This window comes from Alosa sapidissima, chromosome 7 (assembly GCF_018492685.1).
Source record: "Alosa sapidissima isolate fAloSap1 chromosome 7, fAloSap1.pri, whole genome shotgun sequence".
In the NCBI taxonomy this organism is placed as follows: domain Eukaryota; kingdom Metazoa; phylum Chordata; class Actinopteri; order Clupeiformes; family Clupeidae; genus Alosa; species Alosa sapidissima.
The window spans coordinates 38,754,524-38,781,133 of record NC_055963.1 but is presented as its reverse complement, the minus strand read 5'-3'; the positions used below and the strand labels follow the sequence as shown (position 1 = coordinate 38,781,133).

Below are 26,610 nucleotides of genomic sequence, written 5' to 3'. Positions count from 1 at the left end.
TTGTTCTTTACTTGTATGTGTGCTGCATCAAAGAGGAAACAAACAGAAAATGGAGTAATCAGTGAAATGGGGTAAATCAGTACAGATCCCAACTCCCAAACAAACCAATTGACATTTGAACAATAAACTGAAATCATATGGCTATATAAGGTACAACTAAACAATACTTGACATCCCAAGTCAACCAACATCACCTAATCATCTCTCACATGGGACTCCAACACACCAAACCAACAAACAAAGACCTTAACTATACACATGATGGCAGAGCTACTCTACAAACTGATAAACATCACAAAAGTCATAGTGAGGGTCATTAAAGTGATGACTTACGTTAACTCAAAGACGCACACAAAGCAGGACACACTGGAGTGCTGGGTTGAGATGAACAAAAGAGTGAACTGAGGGCGCGCAAACAATTTATCCTGGTCTGAGCCCCTGCTCCGGAGCTACAGGGTTTCCCAGCAGGTAAACTGGGTGTGGTTTGGTGACAGAGCCAAACAATCCAGCAATTTCTCCACAGCACCTCCTTACACTGACAGACTTTGGAAAGATTTGCAAAGATTTGGAAAAGATTTTTGAAAGACTACAGTCTCAGACCCTCTCACATCTAAAGACAAGTAGTAGAGTTTTAAGTCACAGACTATGATTTTGCAATGACTAGGGATCTTGCAGGGTCACTATTTACAAGACTGCAACACGATTCCTTTAAATTATTACCCATCGTGCAATAGATAAACAGGAACTGAAAATGATAGCCTACTAAACTCAAAGTCGTATTTTCGTGTTTCTGCAGCATTGTTTCATGCGTGACATCCTTAACCGATACAGAGTTGTTCTGTCAAGTGGAAGAGCCGACTAAATATGTATAAGAAATGACAAATATTATAAGAATAACAAATAATTATAGGCTACAGCTGTGTCGGAGTCAATAAGAAAAACAGCCTATAATTATACAGTTACACTACAAGTCCATATTGACAAGTAGCTGTAATGTAATAGTGTGTTAACCTCCACAACCCAACAGCATTCTATTGTAGTATGCTAACATCCACAACCCAACAGTATTCTAACACTAATGCTTCAAGTGGGATTTGAACTCTCAACCTAAGGATCACCAGTACAAGGCATTATCTCACTGAGCCACTGTCAATCCTACATGTTGGCCAGTCACATTCACATGGTGAAAATGTGTATTGGTAAACACACAACAAGAAAAACTCTAAGCATACATTTGACAATAAAATGAAGGGCTTTCCTAAAAGAGTACACCTGAAAACTTTTTGAAATTCTGGGGCAATTAGACATTTGTAGAGAAGAATACTAATGGATGAAATATAAATATGATAGACTTTATGATGAAGGAAAAATAGTAAACAAAGAAGTTCCCCTGAATGTCATAGAGTGTGAATGTTGATTGGCTGATGTCATTCAGGTGCTGTTCAATGGAATCTTCAATAACCAATAGCATGTGCAGCTTGATCCTGAAGTTCTAATGGGGATTCGTAACACTCAACCTAAGAAACACCAGTACAAGGCATTATCCCACTGAGCCACTAACAATCATACACATTGGGCAGTCACATTCACATGGTGAAAATGTGTGTTGGTAAACACACAAGAAAAACTCCAAGCATACATTTGACAATAAAATGAAGGGCTTTCCTAAAAGAGTACACCTGAAATCTTTTTGAAATTCTGGGGCAATTAGACATTTGTAGAGAAGAACACTAATGGATGAAATATAAATATGATAGACTTAATGATGAAGGAAAAATAATGAACAAAGAAGTTCCCCTAAATGTCAGAGTGTCTCGGCGTTCTGATTCTTGGCAACTAATGACTGTGTATGTTGATTGCCTGATGTCATTCAGGTGCTGTTCAATGGTGTGAATCTTCAGTAACCAATAGCATGTGCAGCTTGATCCTGAAGTTCTAATGGGGATTCGAACACTCAACCTAAGAAACACCAGTACAAGGCATTATCCCACTGAGCCACTAACAATCATACACATTGGGCAGTCACATTCACATGTGAAAATGTGTGTTGGTAAACACACAAGAAAAACTCCAAGCATACATTTGACAATAAAATGAAGGGCTTTCCTAAAAGAGTACACCCGAAATCTTTTTGAAATTCTGGGGCAATTAGACATTTGTAGAGAAGAACACTAATGGATGAAATATAAATATGATAGACTTAATGATGAAGGAAAAATAATGAACAAAGAAGTTCCCCTAAATGTCAGAGTGTCTCGGCGTTCTGATTCTTGGCAACTAATGACTGTGTATGTTGATTGCCTGATGTCATTCAGGTGCTGTTCAATGGTGTGAATCTTCAGTAACCAATAGCATGTGCAGCTTGATCCTGAAGTTCTAATGGGGATTCGAACACTCAACCTAAGAAACACCAGTACAAGGCATTATCCCACTGAGCCACTAACAATCATACACATTGGGCAGTCACATTCACATGTGAAAATGTGTGTTGGTAAACACACAAGAAAAACTCCAAGCATACATTTGACAATAAAATGAAGGGCTTTCCTAAAAGAGTACACCCGAAATCTTTTTGAAATTCTGGGGCAATTAGACATTTGTAGAGAAGAACACTAATGGATGAAATATAAATATGATAGACTTAATGATGAAGGAAAAATAATGAACAAAGAAGTTCCCCTAAATGTCAGAATGTCTCGGCGTTCTGATTCTTGGCAACTAATGACTGTGTATGTTGATTGCCTGATGTCATTCAGGTGCTGTTCAATCTTCAGTAACCAATAGCATGTGCAGCTTGATCCTGAAGTTCTAATGGGGATTCGAACACTCAACCTAAGAAACACCAGTACAAGGCATTATCCCACTGAGCCACTAACAATCATACACATTGGGCAGTCACATTCAAATGGTGAAAATGTGTGTTGGTAAACACACAAGAAAAACTCCAAGCATACATTTGACAATAAAATGAAGGGCTTTCCTAAAAGAGTACACCTGAAATCTTTTTGAAATTCTGGGGCAATTAGACATTTGTAGAGAAGAACACTAATGGATGAAATATAAATATGATAGACTTAACGATGAAGGAAAAATAATGAACAAAGAAGTTCCCCTAAATGTCAGAGTGTCTCGGCGTTCTGATTCTTGGCAACTAATGACTGTGTATGTTGATTGCCTGATTTCATTCAGGTGCTGTTCAATGGTGTGAATCTTCAATAACCAATAGTATTCGAGCTAGAGCCTAAAGCACTACCAGGGATTCGAACTCTCAACCTAACAAACATCAGCACTAGGCATTATCCCACTGAGCCACTGACAATCCTACATATTTGGCAGTCACATTCACATGGTGAAAAGGTGTGTTGGCAAACACACAACATCAAGAAAATTCCTAGCATACATTTGACAATAGAATTAAGGGCTTTATAAAAAAGAGTACAGATCTGAAAATGTGCACTGTTAATGGTATCCACATAATGATGGTTGTATGGTTGTTCACCAAGGAAAAAAAATTACTCATATAGGAATATAGGTGATATAGGAGAAATGGGCTGAGTGGTCGAACTTTATTGGTCTATATCTCTGAAATGGAAAAACATATCCAAATTATTTTGATAACTTTTGTGAGGCTTTGTCTAAACATTGTCTGTGAGAATTTTGGTGAAGATTTGATAATTTTTGAAGTATGTGAAACTTTTTATGATGTTTGGCTTTTCTCTGAAATTGTGGCAAAAGTAAACATTTTTAGAGCATAAGACCAGGGTGAAAAAGATGCATCTGAATGTAGAGATTAATATCATGAAAGAATTTTGAGTCTAGGTCAATCTGGTAAGGAGAAATAAGCATTTTTGACAAGAGCGCCACCTTTGGGTGCAGTACCCCAAATTTTGGGTTATGGGTAGTGGGGGGTACTGGTAACAATACTTGAAAATGTTTAGTTTCTAGGACTTACGGTTTATAGGAATATAGGTGATCTAGGAAAAATGGCCTAAGTGGTCTAACTTTATTAGCCTATATCTCTGAAATGGAACAAAATATCAAAATTCTGATCCATAACTTTTGTGAGGCTTGGTCTAAACATTGTCTGTGAGAATTTTGGTGAAGATTTGATTATTTTTGAAGAGTGTGAAACTTTTTATAATGTTTGGCTTTTCCATGAAATTGTGTCAAAAATAAACATTTTTAGACCATAAGACCAGGGCCAAAAAGATGCATCTGAGTTTAGAGATTAATATTATGAAAGAATTTTGAGTCTAGGTCAATCTGGTAAGGAGAAATTAGCATAATTAACTTTTTTTTCCAACAGCGCCACCTTTGGGTGCAGTACCCCAAATTTTGGGTTATGGGCAGAGGGGGGTACTGGTAACCATACCTGAAAATTTGAAGAGTTTTGGAGTTACGGTTTAGGCAGCAGTATGACTTTTACAGAATTTTGGCCAAAAATGAACGGTACAGAAACAATAGGGGTCCTGCAGCTACGCTGCTCGGACCCCTAATAATAAGAAATCATAGAATCACAATGGGTGCCTTCGCAGCTTCGCTGCTTGGCCCCCAATTATATCTTAGTCATAGGCATAATAATGATTGTGATAATGATAATGACAATTTGATTTGGAGGGAGTGGGGTTGGGTACGTGTAGATGAGCCCTATGACCTGACCAAAGTCTGCCATGACTTGGCCTCAGGTCAAAGAAGTTTGAGAAAGGCTGGTCTACATAACCTGCATCAGATTGAGGTTTGCAGTGATGCGCCTGAAAGCACGGGTTGAGGACCCAGTCAGTTACGTCACAATATGCACATTTGTTTAAATTCATACCTACGTAATCACCATGACTAAAATTTTACTTTTTTTTTTACTTTGAATCTTGAAAAAAAAAATATTGACCTACCTACCGACCCATTTTTTTTTTTTTTTTTTGCCTATTACTGCAAACAAGAATATTTTTAAGGATGGCCTCATGACTGTGAAAATGGCTGACATTGAACCACAGTGCTTTAAATGGGAGCCCCCAGTATCAGTCATCAAGGCATCAAAATCTGCAGAAACACTTACAACACACAACATCACTCATAAACACACACACACACACACACACACACACACGGACAGAACCACCACTGTTCAAGAGACCATTTTGGGGCTAAATGTGCTTTTTCTCATTTGGTTGTTTTCTGTTTGTTTAGAGCAGAATGAGCCACTGCTGTTTAAAGGGCCCATTTGTGTGAAATTATTATTATAATTTATGTTATTATTATTTATTATTATTTACTATAGGGTTCTAGAATAAATAAAACAGTGTGTTTGAAATAATGGAATTTGTGCTCTCTCATGAAGCTGGGTCGATGGGACATGGGGAGGGTGGGTCTGTTGATCGGGGGGAGGTGGCGTGGCGCCACGAGTAGTTCAAGCAGACGTAGGACTTTCATGTACTTCGATCAGGGGGGAGGGGGCGTGGCACTGTGCCAATGCCTCACTCCTTGCAAACTTCAAAACTTGAGAGCCCTGCCAGGAGAGTACTGACTGACTTGCTATATACGTACACCCAATACCCATCCATAGTAATCATCATGTCCTTGTCCACGGGGTAACCATCATGTCCTTGTCCACGGGGGCAGCCATAGCCTACTGGTTAGTGCTTCGGCCTTGTAACCGAATGGTTGCCGTTTCGAACCCCGACCAGTAGGAACGCTGAAGTTCCCTTAAGCAAGACACCTAACCCCTCACTGCTCCCCGATCACTGCTGTAGCAGGCAGCTCACTGCACCGGGATTAGTGTGTGCTTCACCTCACTGTTATGTGTGTTCACTGTGTGCTGTGTGTGTGTTTCACTAATATAACGGATTGGGATAAATGCAGAGACCAAATTTCCCTCACAGGATCAAAAGAGTATATATACTTGTTTGTAAAAATCTCCATTTTGGATGTCCACAGATCCAAGTAAACCAGCATTCTCTTTAGAAGGTTTTAAAAAAAAATATCTGTGTGGGCTAAAACACTGTTTATGTGTGGACGAAAGACCCAAACATAAAATATCTGGTTATGTGTGTACAGGGCCTAAGTTATGCTAAATTTGAAATAACTCCCTCAAGGTGTTTCCAGGATTTTGTGTTCAAGGTGTAAAAATACAGTAGGCCCATGTTTTTTGAGAGGTCACAGTAACATTAACCACTCAAATCTAATCAGTTCATCTTTGAGTGTAAGTGACTGTGTGTGCCGAATTTGAAAGAAAAAAAAACTTCCTATAGGCATTCCTCACAAGAATGTGAGGTCACAATGACCCTGACCTATGACCTTTGACCATCAAATTCAAATTAATTTGTTATCTGTGAGTGAAAGGCCCTTTCCGAAACTAGCTACACTCTCTCCCTAGCCACTTGCACTCCTAACCAAGTGTTAAAGGAACACGCCAACATTTTGGGAAATTATCTTATTGTCTCTGCCAGTTAGATAAGATGATACATACCCTTCTCATCTGTGTGTGTGCAGTACCTCAGTCTGAAGCACCCACTGTTAGCATAGCTTATCATAGTTCATTGAGGTGAGCAGTTCCAACTAGCCTATAGCACCCAAAAGTGATAAAAGAACTCCAACATTTTCCTATTTACATGGAGAACTCGATTTAGCTGTAAGGGTGATTCCCACCTGAGTGCACATCATAACTTAGGGGAGTTGGTAGGGATTGGTTTAAGAAAGGGCCAGTGTGAATGTTTGTATCACATTTGCAATTATGTCAGGGATTTTTAGAGGTTTATTCACCACAATGGGATGTACATAAGGTCACAGTGACCTTGACCTTTGACCTTTGACTATCAAAATCTTACAAGTTATTAGTATTAGAGTCCAAGTGACTGTTTCTAGCCCTGAGATATGTTGGAGATATCACATTTGCAAAAATTAGACCTACAGGTATACTGGTGTATGTCACCCGATGATATCATTTTGAGCTAGCTTAAGGAATATATTACACTCAGGACATTAAATGTAGCTTGGATTTGATCAGCAGACATGATTGATGATAATATATCTCCATTTGTCCACCATAAGTGACCTAAGCATTATTTTCAACCAATCATTGAAGTAGATATGTATTTGAAATCACTGGCTGGATCACACTATTCAGGCGGTTACCACGAAAAAAATAATAAAAAGGTCGAGCATTTTTCTTTTGATTTATGAAGTCCACAGATGGCCCTTTCATGTGCAGAAAGAATTTTGAAAAAAGGAGGTTGCTCATTGGAGATATTCAGGTCTGAATATTGCTATTTTTTGGGTATTCGCCAAAAAGCATGTGACATAGTGGACATGTGCAGTCCTGGACTGACACCCGTCACACCTTACGCCTTGTAACTCCAGTTTTAAACTAACCTTGGATGGACCTTTGATGGCATGGATTGTTACTTTGCTATGTTTAAATCTGACAGCAGGAGGGATGTCAACATTTTATGCAATTTTGGGCCTTTTTTTTAGTTTTTTTGCCCTAAAACAAGGAGGCGGTCCTAACTCCCCCTGGGTTGTTTCAAATTTTGTACTATTTTGGCTTTTTGAGTTTTTAGGTGGACCCTTCAAACTGTCCAAGTTTCATCAAAATCGGTGGCGTAGCATGTGTCACCCCCGCCTGGTCCTCTCATGGACACACTCTTAAGAGCAATTTCCAAAAGATTATTTTTTTATTCCTCTTTTTAAAAACGTATGTTACCAAAGACTTATGTTGAGCATTTACCTAGCAAAATATTACACTTGATCCCAACATTAAACACTCCACCATACACTCCGGAAGTGAACATACTGTATGTGTGTAATATTACTTAAAATGTTATCTAAGAATATGTGCTGTACATAACATAGACCTAATGTTGGCAAGAATGTTCGCCTCGCTAATGTACATGTTAGCTGCCAGACATACGGTTCAAAATTCCCTAATCTTTCTTTACAGATTTCATGCACGGTTATTGTCTTCATTGTCCATACTAGTGAAGTGCATTGTTTAAGCATCATAAATAACGACTTTTAATGCTGAATTAAATTATTAATGGTTACCAAAGGAACACCTGACTAACGCTGCAGCAAGTGGGAAATAGCAGTAGCAGTAGCAGAATGCTAGAGAGCCAGGGGCAAAAACTGCTCACAGAATGAGAAACGTAAAGGACATGGGTATTCGTAAATTTAACTTTTGAGCCATAATGATGGACTGCTTATAATGGCCATGCTGTCAAGTAAGAGTATGTTTTGTGAAGATGCTGTTACATTCAGGGCAAGTCCTTAGTGAGATAGCAGACTATGTGTTGCATAGTTGCTGCATAGAAAGAGATGGAGGTGCAACAGGTGGTGCTTCATTTTGAACCCTTAATACTAACAGGCAGACATCACTACCATGGTTGGATAGATTCCCATCTTAGTCATCTCCTCCTTACCCTACCATTTCATTCTAACGCTGGTTCATACTGGTGTACTGTGGATACAAGTTTCGCTACCTTCGGTAGCCATTTAGTGGGGGTAGTGGGTATTGGATGTCATGTTTTTCACATGTGCTGTGAATATAGGAAACTTCTGTTATCTCAAATGGGCCTAAGCAGCAGGGAGAATTAAGCTGTGCGTAGCATAATCGACACTCAAACACTGTTGCCCCCGCCTGTTTTCTACCACAGAGGACTGGGACGTGAGACGGTGGGCCAGGATCCCACATGGGGCAATATTCCATTCTACAGCCTGTTCATCCAATTAACTCCAAGGTGGACTGGGGTGGGGTCAGGAGTTCTAGACCTGTATGCTGCCATCTTGGGACTGCTACCTGGACTGCCATGTGGACTCGGACTCTGAATACATTTTAGCCTAAAAAGAAATAAATCTATTTTTATACTTACCCCTAAGTCTCTGGTTTTATTGAAGGGTACAGCACGCTCCCCAGCGGTGGTTAGAAATAATGGTTGTGGCTCTAGCGCCCCCCTTACCTGTGACATGACCATAGTGGTGGCTTTTTAAATCTATTTAAATAACTTATAACTAACATTTCTATGACGTCAGTATACTTTTTTACACTATAGGAATTACATACAACTGAAAAGCGGGAAATAGCCTCGGAAACATGGAGTAGTGAGGGGAATCGTGTAATTTTAGGAACGGTTCATATAGATTTTTGCAACTGGTGATTTTTTACTTGCTAGGACCCCATTGAATACAAAACAACCTGTTTCCAATTGTTTTCTTCATTTTCAGTGCCCAAATTCAAGATGGCAGACAATATATGCAGAAAAATAATATAAAGGCTTAAAGTGGTCATTGTTATTGTCACTCAAGTATTTATCTTCACCACTGTCACTGTCTTTTTAATATTGGTGCACATCTCCTCAGAGCCTTCACACCTGCAAAGTTGCATGAATGGTAAGTTGTTACTCTTGCAAGAACACATTCTACTGCATTGGCTGGCAAGACAACAGCACTTCACAAGTCCACAACAGCCTCTGGTGCTGGTGGAAGTTTTGAAGGAACAGGAGCCCATTGCCCATCAACAATTTGCCTCCATCCCAGTGATAGTGAGTCAAGAATCTTTGGAGCAGGCACTGTATCTTGTGCCCAAACATTTGCTTGCCTGTGTGCTCTCAGAATTTCAATTTCAATTTAATATTTCACTTATAGAGCGTCAAAACATTACACATGTCTCATGGCGCTTTACAGAGTGTTAAGCATTCAGACAGAGCCCATGAGTGACAGGGGCGAGGAAAAACTCCCAAGAATTGGAGATTCATATAGGATGAAACCTCAAGCAGATCCACGACTCAAGGGCCTGACCCATCTGCCTGGGGTCAGTTACAGGACAGTAAGGCCTATATACAGAGAATAGAACATGGTATTTAGAGCCACCTGAGGTATATGTTACAAAGTGGTTGGATGGTTACATAACCAGTATGATAATGCATGAATCCTATTTAGTGTTAAGTTTAAATAGTCCAGTGTAGGGGATGAATTGTCCATAGGGATTAGGAGTTGTCATCGGGCAAGTAGTGGGTCGCTAGGCTGCGCGGGCAGGAATCCGAGCATGGGGACAGCAATAGGCGATGGTAGGGCAATCATAGGGATGGGATTTCCCTAGTTCCCGAGTTTTTCCACTCCCTGGTTGGGTTTTAGAGTTTTAAACATGTTCCACCGAAGGGCTTTAGCTGTTTGAAAACCATGTTTTGAGGAGCTGACACACAAATTTCTCACATCCAGCTAACACGTCTGGAGATGGATGAGGACCTACTACAAGCCTACAAAGTGTGTTAATGACATCATCATGACTTGATTGACTTGAAACAGAAACCTTTCCTTTCCCACGGGATAAACGGTTGTCTTTCAATTTCCTGGTAGGATAGGATACAATAGGTTACCCGATAGGTCCACCAACTCTATACACGATGTGATTGGCCTAACCGAAGTTTTGTTTTTCCACCTTTTCCAAGCCAACGGAGAGTTGCTAGACTACCCTGGTTGCAAATTACATTTGCTGCCACAAGGGTGCATCTTTTTTCGACGTTCTCCAGTACCCATGATAATGAGACTGTCTTTGTTGATGTCTGGTACCCTGCGAAGGGCAAGGACCAAGACATCTGTGTGACGTGTAGATATGTGGGGTTTTGCCAAAATGACATACTGCTTCTGCCACCTTTGTGTGTGTGAACTGTGACTGGCAGTTTACATGTTTCAATAGCTTTATGAGCAAGGTAAAGGACAAGGTTGGCTTTGGTTTCCTTCCATCCCAGGAAAGCTTTAAAGTGCCCATATTAGTTAAAATAGGTCTTTGAGTTCCAGAAAACATGTTTCTGAAGTTGTTTTGTGGAAATAGCGTGTAGGAAACGATTGCTACCTACCTCTATTACCCTCTGTTTCAGCCCCTTTCAGAGTGTGCTGTTTTCTGCTGCTCATTACATATTCATGATCTGCAGCTAATAGACCTTTATCTCGACACAATAGGCTTGTTCGACTTGGACTGAGTCTGACTTGGTCTGGCTTTCTACGTAAACATGATCTTCAGAGGCTAGCCGGGAGGAGCTACAACAGAGGGCAGCTCATCCCGGACAGACAGGCTACAGTCTGCCTGACGTGACTTGCGGGAGACATCGCGGGAGATATCGTGGAATGTTGTTTGCAATAAACACAGCAGAACTTTAATTCTTACTCATTAAAATGAGCATGATGACTGACGAAATAAATTCTTATGATGTAGTTTAAATAAACCACTGTTGTCATACAGTTAACAGGCCTGCATTTAGCACATAAATTCAATATCAAGTGTTTCCCCTATATGTGCGTCTATCTATTTAGCCAACAGCAGAAAATAACAGAATATCCAAACGTTTTCAGTAGGCTAGCCTACCATTGTTGCAGAAATCACGTATAAGAAGGTATCCCTTTCACGTCTTTGAACTGACGTCATGAGGGCGTGTTTTAGCTCGTGCAGCTCGTGGAAGGCAACTGCAAGATCTGTCTGCAGGCTAAGACTCCCGCGATATTTTAAAGTCATGTGACATGGTGTCACGGTGGTAACTCCCTCCCCGGCTGACAGAAGTCGGACAGAATTTCTAACCAGCAAGCATTGCGTCCATCCCAGTATGCATTGTGTTCAACCCAGCATGCATCACATCAAGTCAGATCTGCACAGATCTGCCTCAAGTCGAACACGCCTAATAGAACGTCGGAAGTACCAGTGAAGCAGTGTGCCGCCGTCGTGCGGCTTGTGAATAAATATTCACAAGTGAAAACGTCAAAGTTGGATAAAGGCTATAAGTTGTTTTTTGAACAATACATCTTCAATTATAAAGGTAAGTGAGTTTCATCAGCTGACGTTAATGTCAATGTTTATTAGCATGCTAGCTTAACTTAACGTTAATGCGTTAACTAAGTTGTCGATACATTCAGTATTTTAACAGTTTGTCTGTGATGTACTTTGGCTGTAGTTAAGAAGCATTAGAATAACGTCAAGAATAAAGTCAAGACTTATTATGTTCAATAAACTTTGATAATCTTCCCCTTCACTACAGTGTCAGATTTAGTCAATGAGGCGGTGGTAGTACAAGCGAACTGCTACCGGTGTTGCACCAAATTCTGTGACCTGTCGAATTTTGTGACTCTAGAGGGCGCTGTTTTATTGGAGTCTATGAATGTACTGAGCTGTACTGACACACTGATGAGGCAATTGTGTTATGTGTATAATTCTTCTAATAAACTTTGTGCATTTTTGAAACATGGAACATTGACTGGGTGTGGGTGTATTATTCTAGAGTAGAGCTAAAGCCTACCCCTCACCACTCCTGTGAACAGATGGACTTCAGCAGGACAGGTCACATATTTTGATAGGCTACTGTCAAATTATGTCACTGTAACTGCAGAATAAAATGCTGTGGAGGTCACTAACTGCCTCCTTAAGTTTGTATATCAGTTTGAGGTGCCAAAAAGTATATTAACAGACAATGACAAGGAGTTTGTCAATAATGTAAATAAAGTGTTTGCTGATGTCAATGACAATGTACAATATCAGTCCATTTCTGCAGAGTTATAGAGGGGTAACATAATTTGACAGTAGGCCTATCAACATATGTGACCTGTCCTGCTGAAGTCCACCTCTTCACTTGAGTGGTGGGGTAGGCTTTAGCTCTACTCTATAGAGATAGTATAGAGAGGAAGATACACAGGCAGCCTGTGGAGTAATACACCCACACCCAGACAATGTTCCATGTTTCAAAAATGCACAAAGTTTATTAGAAGAATTATACACATAACACAATTGCCTCATCAGTGTGTCAGTACAGCTCAGTACATTCATAGACTCCAATAAAACAGCGCCCTCTAGAGTCACAAAATTCGACAGGTCACAGAATTTGGTGCAACACCGGTCTATGAGAAAGAGCGAGGAACCGCATACACTTCAGGTTACAGTGTTTAGGAAGTTAAGGCTTGAGTCCGAAATCATACCCTGGTCACTGTTAACGTTACATCAACAAGCTTTACTATAACGTTACTCTCTGGGCTACATCATTTGACCAGTGGTCTTCATGGGCATTGGGCACTGATGGATTTTAGTAGATTTCAAATGGTCCCAGACAATTATGCATTTTCAAAATGAGTAGCTTAGTAGTGACTAGGATGTGGTCTCGGGCCTACATAAGTTCAAGTTCATTTGTTTATCTGCTGTTGTAAATGCTGAAATCTTCTGTCAGTGGTGTAAATGTCTGGCTTCATGAAGTAAACATGCTGTATCTGTTATAACCATTAACATATTCATAATTAGCACAACTTTTTGGCCAGGTTAATTTAGGTCTAGGTTTAATGTAGGCTTAGCTAAATAACACCTCATGGGTATAAGAAATACATAGAAGGATGTTTTCTTTTTTAAAGCTGGACTTTTCTACCTCTGCTTATTTTGTAAACTTCCTCTAAAGTGCTTGTCCTCCTTTTATAGGTGGCACTACATGCTGTTGGGACACCCGTGGTATTGAGAGGCTTCTGCTGTTCATGTGTTGCTGGCCAGGCTTTATGTTACCATGTGTTGCACTGCTTTTTCAAACTGCCCATTACAGCACCATGGGGTTCAAAACTGTGCCACCACCACTTTCATGCACTAGTATGCTTCAGACCTGGCACAGACCCAGAACACAGGTATTATGACTGCAACAGGTTTTGCTGCCTTCTGAAAATGTACATCTATATTGTGACTTGCATGTGTTTTGGTCATCACTTTTAAACTTACAACTGTATATTATTTGTGTAAAAATCAATGTGATCTAGGGGATTTGTCCAGGGCCTACTGATGAACTTGTGGTGTGAAAGCCAAAGCCAAGGGCACCAGGACGAAGCAGTGTGAAATCTACACTTTATCCAGCTTACCCAGGTATGCATTAGTGCAGTGATCCTCACTATTTTTTCACGAGCCACATATGACAGCCAATACATTTTCATTTAAGACCAGATTTACTTTAATACTGGGATGAGCGGAAGCTGGCATGTCCTTGATTTTCTTCATGCTGTATTTTTAGTATTAGTAGTAGCAGGTTTGACAATACCCCCCTTAGGAAGCACCATTAAGGCTTAATAACTTCCTTTCACCTTCATTATTGTATTTGGGTGAAGGGGGAAGTATAATTCAGATGTTTGCGTTTTTGTAGTGCAGTATTGTATGTTTATGAAGCACATTTGAAAAAAAATAATTGACTGTTACCACAAACAGTGGGTCCCATTTAGAAGTGGCCACTTCATTCGCGCTTTCCGTGATTCATGCAGCTGTGTGAAATGTATTACAACTTATCGCCACAAGGTGGCAGTTTAAGTCCGCTGTAGCATTTGTAAACAGGGCAGTGGATTGCATTCAAAGGCATTGCAGTGGCAGTGAGATACTGTAAGCAGAACGAAGATCACCTCGTTGAAGTCATACAGTAGACTAGGCTAAATCAGAGCCTACTTTTGTTTTTATCAAGTTGGGGCCAGAGATGATGGCCTTTGGCGAACAGTTTAGGCCTACTCAAAATGAGTAAAACCAAATTTGGCGAAATCTCGCCAAAGCTACCATGCGAGCCACCAATTATAGCTTGACGAGCCGCATGTGGCTTGCGAGCCGTGCAATGAGTAACACTGCATTAGTGGAATTGTTAATGATTATCACCATAGCTGTGGTTCAGTTTCACTACCAATTATTCAAGTTGAAAGACATCAAATTGTTACAGATAATAGAAAAGTAGTCAGTAATGACGTTTCTCTGTTATATGTGCTTTTAGGACCCCTTCCTGATCCAGCAGTCCTGTCAATTGGAGAACAGTTACGAGAGATCCAACCACAGCCGGGAATTTGTAAGATCTTATGTGCCCTCTCCTGCATGACATTTGTGGACTCTAAATTTCGGCCAGTCCCTAAAGGTTCAGTTCTATCTTATCAGTGCCCACCTGTACAAACAAATGAAGTGATTAAGCATCCCGATGCTCCTTTATTCCCACAACTTCCATTGATTAGCTCTAAATTAGAACGGCATCTGCAATTTGTTCCCACTTATGAACAGTTTTATCATCTAGAGAGTTTAGAGGTCACTCGTGAATTGTGTCGTTGAGGAGAAAACAAGGGGGCAGTCACAAAGTCCTCTGTGGAAGGAAGTTCGGCAGCCCCGCTTAACGGCAAGCAGATTTGGGGAAGCATGCAGTGTGAAAGGGGAGTCATCCAGTCAGGCTTTAGCAATCAGGATTCTGAGGGGGGTACGGCAAACACTGCACATGAAGAGGGGCATTGACCTTGAGCCAGAGGTGTTGTCTGTTTTATTTTTTATTATAAGGGACGTGTTTACCATGAACATGCTGGTGGTTTCCCAACTCCCACCCCCAAACAGGGGAACATGTTATTATATCTAAAAATATACAATATTATATCATTTCAATTTTACAATAATATAGTATAACTAGAATGTAATGCCAAAGGAATTACAATAGTGGATGGAAAGCTGCTAAAGTTGGTGGGGAAATTCCTGAAAAAAAAAACATTAAATCACTTAATCTTTGAGTTCATACACAGTAAATCGGCCAGTGTTAATTTTACTCTATGGGTGTTAATTTTAACACTATTCCAGAGTTTATATAATCCTCACTCATCAGTGTTAAAATAACACTTGCCATAGTGTTGCCGTATTAACACTAGCCTAGTGTTTCATAATTAACTCTATCAGAGTTAAAATTAACTCTATTGGAGTGTATCATTAACTCCATCAGTGATTCATAATTAACTCTATTGGAGTAATTAATTAGTTTCTAGAGCCATATATTTATCAAAATAAACATACTAAACAAACCACAGCAAATTAATTACTTTTCTTTTTTTATTAACATTTGCCATGATATGGCTCAAATCAATGTGCAGAGGTACAATATATATGTCAAAGTTTGGTCCATAAGCATTTTGTTGAGCAAAGGCCTTATACTCATACAAATCATTGACTTTAACAATAAATCACAATCCATAACCACATATGCATGAAAATGCTCTGCAACACTGAGTAAACATTTCATAAACAAGAAATAAAACAATATAATCAAGAGTTTTTTACAATTTCACAAACTTGTGTTTTGCTTCAAACCTATTACTAGAGATGTGCAATAATGGGCCAATTTTCCATAAGCAAGACAGATAATGCAGAGTACAAACAAGAAAGCTAAGGGGGCAGCTAGAACGTCAAAAAACAAATGCTATTTAATACCACTGATAGTGCTCAAAATATAATTACACTTCTGTAGTTGTGTGATGAGGGTCTCTACAGACAAACAGAAGTATTGTAAACTTGGAAAGTGTACAGAGAGATTATAACAAGACCTGTATCTGAAGGAAGCAAATTGCTTGGCTTCGTGTTCTAGTAGCATGAAATCAGTGGGATTTTGATCTTGCAGCACTGGATCTGCAAGCAGATCTGACTGAATCTAATAAACATACTTTACGTTCAGCCAGATCTGTGCAGAGCTGCAAGATTGAATGTGCCCACTGATTTGACACTACTGGAACACAAAGCCAGGCTTCTGCATTTTGGAGACGAGACAGACAAGGATTTCTCCTAGTGATATTTTAATTTTAAATGCTCACCTGTTTGGCCTTTTTCTGCTGAATCTCCTATGGCAGAGGTGTTCTCTTCTTTTGCACCAGTGGATTGATGTGCCTTGTTTGAAGAACAAGAAGAAAAAAAATTGGAATCTTAAAGGGCTGCTTTAAGAAATTCGGTCTCCGATTTTATTTCACTTAATTCAACTAAAGGGTGACAAAATCTTTTTTTTATTTTTTTTTAACCATACCCACTTTATTTGGCGTGAACAACACATTTCACAATTTTCTTCATCAGGTTTGAACGTGAACCTAAAGCCTTCACGCCAAATAAAGTCAACAAAATATACCCTCCAGTGTGCGATTTATACTAGTTTTTGACTTTTTAATAGTTATACTGCACACCATCAGCACCTGCAAAAGGGCTGTGCACAGGGATTTTGAACTTTGATTGATTTCAAATGTATTTCTTAAAAAGGATCATAAGGATCTGCATTAACTCCAGCCAGGATACAAAGTGTGCGTGTGAAATCATTAAGAAACATGCCTAAGGTCAGGCTGATTCATAGTCTAAACAAGCTAGAAAAAAGAAAGAAAAAAAAAGCGTTGCAATATGGCTGCAGAGTGGAGGGACTTGCCTAAAAGGACTTTGGCTAAACTCACATAAAACCTCACCTTCTCGAATTAAACTTTGAAAAGAAAAACCAGGCTGCAGTTTGAGGTACTTTTTTCTCCATGGTACTGGACATTGATGAGCATTTTGCTGACCCTGTTAAAACAAAGAAAATGATTACATTAATAAAAGAACAACAATGATTTGACTATCAGCAGTATATCAACTAACCAGCAAAGGACTTCTAAACTTTATTCTGACATTATTTACCACAGGTTACCAAATGTTTCAACCGCAAGTGTTTTGTCTTAAAATATGTTCATATAATCCCTACTTTTTAAGCAACATGACTGGTAATAACTTAAATAATTTCATTAGGCAGTAAACTCGTCTACATTTTACCATATCCATAAAAAAACTGCTCATAATTTCAGAGAATAAACATGTCTTACTCTGCTCAGCTGTAACGTTATGCCTGATGGACTGAATATCCTTATGCACGTGCTTATAATAATAATAATAATAAAGCTTTATTTGTATAGCACCTTTCATACACAGAATGCAGCTCAAAGTGCTTTACATTTGAAGCATGTAACACAATAGTAGTCAGTCAGTCATTATCAATCACTTTTCTTTGCTGTTTATGATATGCTCAGCAACATATCAAAAATATAGAAAATGACGTCATAAGACTGGCAGCCTTAACCCTCTTACCCCCCACAAGCACGCCATATGGCAACTGTGGCAAGGAAAAACTCCCATATTCCAGGAAGAAACCTTGAGCAGAACCTGACTTAATAGGGGGAGCCCATCTGCTTCTGGCTGGCTGCGCCCTCCAATAGTAGCAGATGTAGAATAATCTGAAAATGTAGTCTACAGGATAAGATGAGTTAACTAAAAGCTTTCCTGTACAGGTATGTTTTCAGATCTTTTTTAAAAATATTTACTGAACTCGCCTGCTTGATGTACAGAGGCAGGGTGTTCCATAGTTTGGGGGCATAATGGATAAACGCAGCTTCTCCACTTTGTTTGTGGAGCACTTTGGGTACGATTAAAAGATTAGAATTGGATGATCTAAGTTTCCTTTGTGGTTGATAAGATATTAAAAGCTCAGAGATATATGAAGGTGCTATGCCATTCAGAGCTTTGTAAGTAATTAACATAACCTTAAAATCAATTCTATAGGAAATAGGGAGCCAGTGCAGTTCAGCCAACACAGGGGTGATGTGTTCTCTCTTCTTAGTCTTAGTTAAAAGTCTAGCCGCAGAGTTCTGTATGAGTGCCAATTTCTTTAGATGTTTTTTGGGAAGACCAGTGAAAAGTGGATTGCAGTAGTCTAACCTGCTAGTGATAAAGGCGTGAATTAGTTTTTCTGCATCTTGTTGAGTTAAAAAGGGCCGCACTTTGGCAATGTTTCTCAAGTGGAAATAGGCTGTCTGAGTAACTTTACTGATATGGGGCTTAAAACTTAACTCTGCATCTAAGATGACACCGAGGCTTGTTACTTTTGGTTTGACCTGGTGTGCCAAGTTCCCCAGATTACTAAGAATAATATCTCGCTTTAGTTTTGGTCCAACCAGAAGTACCTCTGTTTTGTCATCATTTAGTTTCAAAAAGTTTTTGCTCATCCACTGATTAATGGAGGTTAGGCATGCAGTGAGGGAGCAAAGGCCATCTGGGTTAGTTGGCTCAACAGAAAGATACAATTGGGTATCATCTGCGTAGCTGTGGAAGTTTACATTATGTTGACTTATGACGTTTCCCAATGGAAGCATATATAGAGAAAATAGCAGGGGACCAAGGCAGCTCCCCTGGGCCACACCAAAAGGCAAGTCATGTTTTTCAGATACATCTCCTAGACTGATATAAAAATCTCTGCCAGTAATGTAGGTTTGAAACCAGTTTAGAGCATTATCAGAGAGACCCACCCACTTCGCAAGGCGGTGAATTAGGATGCTATGATCAATGGTGTCAAATGCCGCACTCAAATCCAGAAGAATAAGGATTGAGACTTTGTTTGAGTCGGTAGCTAGTCTGAGATCATTGACTATTTTTACTAGAGCCGTTTCTGTGCTGTGATTTGATCTAAAACCTGATTGGAATTTTTCAAGGATACTGTTTTCGTTGAGGAAGGTATTTAACTGATTACAAACAACTTTTTCAAGTACTTTGCTCAAAAACGATAGATTTGATATAGGCCTGTAGTTGCTCAGATTGGTATGGTCAAGATTTGACTTTTTAAGTAAAGGTTTCACAACAGCGGTTTTAAAAGCAGTTGGAAATATACCTGTTTCTAATGAGGTATTTATTACCTTGAGAAAAAAGGGAGCTAAGCCATCATATACTTTTTTGAGGAATGTAGTAGGGATTGGATCTAAAACACATGTTGAGGAGCCGGTTTGAGTTATAATTTTACCAAGCTCAGATTGAGTAATAGTGCTAAAGGACCTTAATTTTGGGGGGCTGTTTTTGGGTGTACTATCAAACATATTACTTGTGTTACCAATAGCCTCCCTTATAGAAATGACTTTGTTTTTGAAGAAGTCTGCAAATTCTTCGCATCTTAGAGAGGATGCCTGACTGAGTGTATCAAAAGGTGTTTGATGCAATAGCCTATCAATGGTAGAGAACAACACCCTAGAGTTTCCACTGTTTTCAGCAATTACCTTAGAGAAATGGTTCCTCCTCTCATTCCGAATAGCTCTATTATAATTTGCAATTTTTTCTTTTAGAATGGCACGGTGAACCTGTAACTTAGTTTTTCTCCATGTTCTCTCAGCTTTCCTACATGATCTTTTTAGATCATGGATATTTTCGTTCATCCAAGGTGTCAGTTTGCTACAGGGCCTTTTTTTAGTCTTTAAGGGTGCCACTCTGTCAAGCAGAGCGCCTAATTCACGATTGAGAGCCTCTACCATTTGATCAATGGGATGATGTAAAATATCTAAATTTATGGAGTCTATAAGAGCTATGAACTGCTGTTCTGCTCTAATGTCCAAGAGTCGCGATTTGATTGCAATTTCGGGATGAATTTTTGGAGTATGTAGTACAATATTAAAAGATACACAATGATGATCAGACATATTTATATCATTTACTGATAAGTCTGTGACTTCTATCCCTCTGGAAATGACTAGATCGAGGGTGTTGCCAAGGTTGTGGGTGGGTCCTGTAACATGCTGCTTTAGCTCTAAACTGTCCAACACATTAAGGAACTTACTGGCTTTAGCATCAGTTGTCTTATTGACATGAATATTGAAGTCGCCATTTACAATTATCCATCCGATCATAGCTAGTGATGATGAGCGACATAAGTTCAGAAAACTGGTCGAGAAAGCCAGTCCATAGTTTAGGAGGGCGGTATAAGGTTAATAGAAGTACAGCTGGGTCAGCCTTCAGAGTGAGGGCAATATACTCAAAGGAAGCGAATTCGCCAAAGTTGACTCGTGTGCAACTATATTTGTTTGAGAGAATGGAGGCAATTCCACCACCTCGTTTGCCTTGTCTAATTGAGTGGAAGAAATTATAATTTGGGGGACAAGTCTCAACAAGAACAGCTTCGCTGTCTGAAGTCAGCCAGGTTTCAACAAGAAACAGAAAATCCAATTTTTTTTCACTAATAAAATCATTGATTGCAAAGGTTTTGGTAGTAAGTGCACCTATATTTAGTAAACCCATGTTAGCTGAAAATGCCTCTGGCTTTTGAGGAATATGCTGAGGTATGGAAAGAATATTTGTTAGGTTTCTAGTTTTAAATTTGTCTTTTCTTTTTACTATACGTTGGGTAGAAATCAACGTTGGAATAGAACTATAAGCATAAGTCATGCTATTGCATGACACAGCTTGATCTATGGTAGTAGTATTGTATGTTACCCTGCAGAAAACATTCTCAGACTCATCCACATGTATAATGCCATTCGAATCAATACCTGGGGGGCGTGAATCTGTAATATTTTCTACAGAATGTCAATGTCTCAATGCTTGCAAGCTATTGAACCACAATTTCTACAAATATCTAAAATTAGTATCAGCTAGCTAACTTCTATACTCTTTGGCTTACCTGCACCCTTTATAAGTTAGGAAACAAAGAAATTGATCTAACCCAAATAAAGCCAACAGACTAACAGAAACTAATACCAGTGCCATACAGAGAATGGAGACTGCACCAAACCAACCAGGCTAACGGTTAACTTACACCTCTGTTTGCTACAAATGCCTAACAGTTAAACGAATGCCCTCGTGGTCTCAGCTAATGTTAGCTAGCAGCAATTTTTTTATAACCAAGCAATAGTGTTCAGTTCAACCAAACGTCAAAGAGTCGATAGACTGTTATAATTAGTCAGTCAACAGATCCATTTGTGCCAGGTGAGCATTTGGCAGCACACTAACGTTAGATCGCTATGAACAGTGGAGTTCTGGCTGTAACTAATGTTAATCAGCTAGGCTACGTTAGCATGTTAGAGCTATTCCCTCAGTGGGTATTCAAATTCCAACCGCCTTTTCGAATTTCAGAAAGGACTTTAAGACGTTGTCGACTCCAATATTATATTAATGTCAGTTTACAGTTTAAGTATTACAAATTAACATAAACTTAACCATTTCAATTTGATAAGGTTATAACCCACCGAAGTTATGTTAGCTTGCTGGATGTTTTACCAATAATTTTCTGAGCTAGCTAGTGCTAGCGACCTTGCTACTAGCTAGCGACCAAGCTAACGTCACCAATATTTCATAGTAGGTAAAACACGTTGGTATGAAAACATATACCTGTGATGTGACATTACTTAATTGTGTATTTGTCATAGTTTTCATGCTAGCTTACAGAAGTATAGGGAACAAATGAATTTACCTTTTACTATCCCACGATGTACTTCAATGGCGTCCATCTTCTTTTCAAAAATCTCAACTGAAGGACCGGAAGTGTAAATGACTCCACCCCAGAGTTCGTACATTCACACCCACTTAAAACACTAGGTTGTGAGTTTTAATTACACCGTGGGTGTACATGTTTGTTCAAACAACTCCCGAAGTTACACTAATTAACACTGAAAAATATGTCTCTGAAAAATTAACACTTAATAACACTGTCAATTTTACTGTGTACAAACCCTCATACCAAAAGACCTTGTGTGTCAAGGCGTTCTTGAGATATAACACTCAAGGTGTTTTTCACCTTGACATTTGACCTTTGACCTCCAACATCAATTCACTTCATCTTTGAATCCATACAAATACTCATACCAAATTTCAGGCATGTATGTCAAGGCATTCTTGAGATATCGCACTCAGAGTGTTGATTGACTTGGCCTTTGACCTCCAACATCAACTCACTTCATCTTTGAGTCATACAAACACTTGTACCAAATTTGAAGCACATGCGTCAAACCGTTCTGGAGATATAATGCACAAAGCATGAGATATGGCTGTGACTTTTATTTTGACACACGGGAAACACTTAAACAGGATGTGTAGTTTTAGGGAACACCAGATTGTATGCATTAGAAGCTGAGACAGTTGATTTCACAGGTGACACCTGTGTCAGTGTTCTAATTAGCCCGGGAACTACTCTGGGAGCTTAACAAGTGCAGCTGCCTTTAGGCCATTATGACATCACAGCCTTTGACGTCTAAGGGGGAAAATTGAGCTTTTTAACGTTTTTAATCCCTTATTTCTCAAAAAGTATAAACTTTATAAAAAATCTGAAATAATAACTCTCTTGCCCCACTCCAGACCTTCAGAACGGTTATTTCAACATGTCTGTACGTTAAGCGGTTAGAGTCGCATTAATTCTTGAAAAGGTAAAAAGAAAAGGTTATAATAATAACTAGAAAAGCATTTCCTGAAGGAAATACAGTGCATGAAAATGCAAAAATATGCATCAAAATATGATATATGTACAGAGTAAAAACAAACTATATTGGTTGCTAAGTAGATGAGGTTTAATATAGTTGGAATGACTGAACAGTTAAATAGGTGGATAGTTTAAATGGTTAAATTATTTAGGTAGATAGTTGACGATAACTGACAGTTGGAATGGCTCTAATGTTTGCTAGCAGTTATGCTAACTATGTTAACAAAGATAATAATGTTAACCAAGTTACTATGCTAACTAGCATGCTAACACACTAGCATGCTAACTATGCTAACCACGTTACTTAACTAACTTAGCTAATCATTTTTAGCAGTTTTGCTAAGAATGCTAAATAGCATGCTAGCAATGTTAACCACGTTACTTAGCTAACATAGCTAATCATTTTTAGCAGTTTTGCTAAAAATGCTAACTAACATGCTAACATGTTGGCATGCTAACTATGCTACTTAGCTAATCATTTTTAGCAGTTTTGTTAATAATGCTAACTAGCATGATAGCATGCTAACTATGCTAACCATGTTACTTAGCTAATCATTTTCAGCAGTTTTGTTAAAAATGCTAACAATGCTAACATGTTAACTATGTTAACCATGCTAACTAGCTACAGTGGGTAGGAGTCATAGTTGATGACAAGTAACAGTTACAATGGCTGAACAGTTAAAAAGTTCAGTAGTTTAAAGGGTTAAATTGTTTAACAGTGAAATATTGTAGTGAGGACTTTTATTTTGAAACAGTTTTTGGCAGAGGAAGCAGTTGAACAGGATGTGTAGTCTTAATAGGGCCAGTTTGTATGCTTAAAGCCTGAGACTGGCAGTTGATCCAGGTGGCTTGAACACCTGCCAGGATTCTAATTGCTTAACGGCCGTATTATGATGTCACAATCGGCAATGTTAAGTCTATGGGGATTTTTAAAAAGTTTTTCTTTAATAGTTTAAAAAGTATAAAAGTTTCAAAGTTGAAAAGACATAGCAGCTTCGTCCGTTTCAATACCTACAGTAACTGGTGGGAAACTGGGAAACTTAATATCCTCATGTTGAAATAACTGGTGGGAAACTGGGAAACTGCATATCCTCACGTGGAAATAACTGGTGGGAAACTAGGAAACTTAACCCTTTAGGCGCCAGAGGTTTTTTTTCTGAAACGATCAATTTTGACATCTTCATTTCAAAAGGCTATATCTTAAAAGTGATAAGAGATAGAGACTTTCTGTAAATTAGAGAAATATTAAGGATGACCCAAAGTTTATGTAGAGATTAAATGTTTATATCTAATTTGCATATTATGACGTCATATTCGGCATATTCGGCCATCTTGGATTATAGAATTTTCGTGAAAAGTCGCATGTTTGAATGATACAATGCACCACTTATTTCCCCCCAAAATGTCCCTCACCTTCTGTATGCTATATTGTACAATACTGAATGCTCAGGTAAATAGTAAGTAGTGAACAAATTGTGTAAATCATTACTAATAAATGGCAGAAACAAACCAAATGCATGTAGCGGTAGACTGGCCTTTTGCTGTAGAGATTTTGAAATAACTGGTGGGAAACTGGGAAACTTAATATCCTCATGTGGAAATAACTGGTAGGAAACTGCATATCCTCACATGGAAATAACTGGTGGGAAACTAGGAAACTTAATATTCTCATGTTGAAATAACTGGTGGGAAACTGGGAAACTTAATATCCTCATGTTGAAATAACTGGTGGGAAACTGGGAAACTTAATATCCTCATGTTGAAATAACTGGTGGAAAACTGGGAAACTTAATATCCTCATGTAGAAATAACTGGTGGGAAACTGCATATCCTCACATGGAAATAACTGGTGGGAAACTAGGAAACTTAATATTCTCATGTTGAAATAACTGGTGGGAAACTGGGAAACTTAATATCCTCATGTTGAAATAACTGGTGGGAAACTGGGAAACGTAATATCCTCATGTTGAAATAACTGGTGAGAAACTTAATATCCTCATGTTGAAATAACTGGTGGGAAACTTAATATCCTCATGTTGAAATAACTAGTGGAAAACTGGGAAACTTAATATCCTCATGTGGAAATAACTGGTAGGAAACTTAATATCCTCATGTAGAAATAACTGGTGGGAAACTGGGAAACTTAATATCCTTATTTGGAAATAACTGGTAGGAAACTGCATATCCTCATGTGGAAATAACTGGTGGGAAAGTGGGAAACTGCATATCCTCATGTGGAAATAACTGGTGGGAAACTGGGAAAATGAATATCCTCACGTGGAAATAACTGGTGGGAAACTGGGGAACTTATATCCTCATGTTGAAATAACTGGTGGGAAACTTAATATCCTCATGTTGAAATGACTGGTGGGAAACTGCATATCCTCACATGGAAATAACTGGTGGGAAACTGGGAAACTTAATATCCTCATGTTGAAATAACTGGTGGGAAACTGGGAAACTGCATATCCTCACGTGGAAATAACTGTTGGGAAACTGGGAAACTGCATATCCTTATGTGGAAATAAGTGGTAGGAAACTGCATATCCTCACATGGAAATAACTGGTGGGAAACTGGGAAACGTAATATCCTCATGTTGAAATAACTGGTGGGAAACTGGGAAACTTAATATCCTCATGTGGAAATAACTGGCGGGAAACTGCATATCCTCACGTGGAAATAACTGGTAGGAAACTGCATATCCTCATGTGGAAATAACTGGTGGGAAACTGGGAAAATGAATATCCTCACGTGGAAATAACTGGTGGGAAACTGGGAAACTTAATATCCTCATGTGGAAATAACTGGCCGGAAACTGCATATCCTCATGTGGAAATAACTGGTAGGAAACTGCATATCCTCATGTGGAAAAAACTGGTGGGAAACTGGGAAAATGAATATCCTCACGTGGAAATAACTGGTGAGAAACTGGGAAACTTAATATCATCATGTTGAAATAACTGGTGGAAAACTGGGAAACTTAATATCCTCATGTGGAAATAACTGGTAGGAAACTGCATATCCTCATGTGGAAATAACTGGTGGGAAACTGGGAAACTTAATATCCTCATGTTGAAATAACTGGTGGGAAACTGGGAAACTTAATATCCTCATGTTGAAATAACTAGTGGAAAACTGGGAAACTTAATATCCTCATGTAGAAATAACTGGTGGGAAACTGAATATCCTCATGTGGAAATAACTGGTGGGAAACTAGGAAACTTAATATTCTCATGTTGAAATAACTGATGGGAAACTGGGAAACTTAATATCCTCATGTTGAAATAACTGGAGGGAAACTGGGAAACTTAATATCCTCATGTTGAAATAACTGGTGGGAAACTTAATATCCTCATGTTGAGATAACTGGTGGAAAACTGGGAAACGTAATATCCTCATGTGGAAATAACTGGTAGGAAACTGCATATCCTCATGTGGAAATAACTGGTGGGAAACTGGGAAACTTAATATCCTCATATTGAAATGACTGGTGGGAAACTGGGAAACTTAATATCCTCATGTTGAAATAACTGGTGGGAAATTGGGAAACTTAATATCCTCATGTGGAAATAACTGGTGGGAAACTGCATATCCTCATGTGGAAATAACTGG

At 38.9% G+C, this 26,610-nt stretch overlaps 1 long non-coding RNA gene across 1 annotated transcript; it reads right to left on the bottom strand.

Moving 5' to 3' along the window:
- Positions 1–16,509: 16,509 nt before the first annotated feature.
- LOC121713576 lies at positions 16,510–22,187 on the bottom strand. Its single transcript, XR_006032870.1, has 3 exons — positions 21,996–22,187; positions 17,209–17,302; positions 16,510–16,651 (listed from the first exon to the last, which is right to left on the bottom strand). It is a non-coding gene; the product is annotated as an uncharacterized LOC121713576 (long non-coding RNA).
- Positions 22,188–26,610: the final 4,423 nt, after the last annotated feature.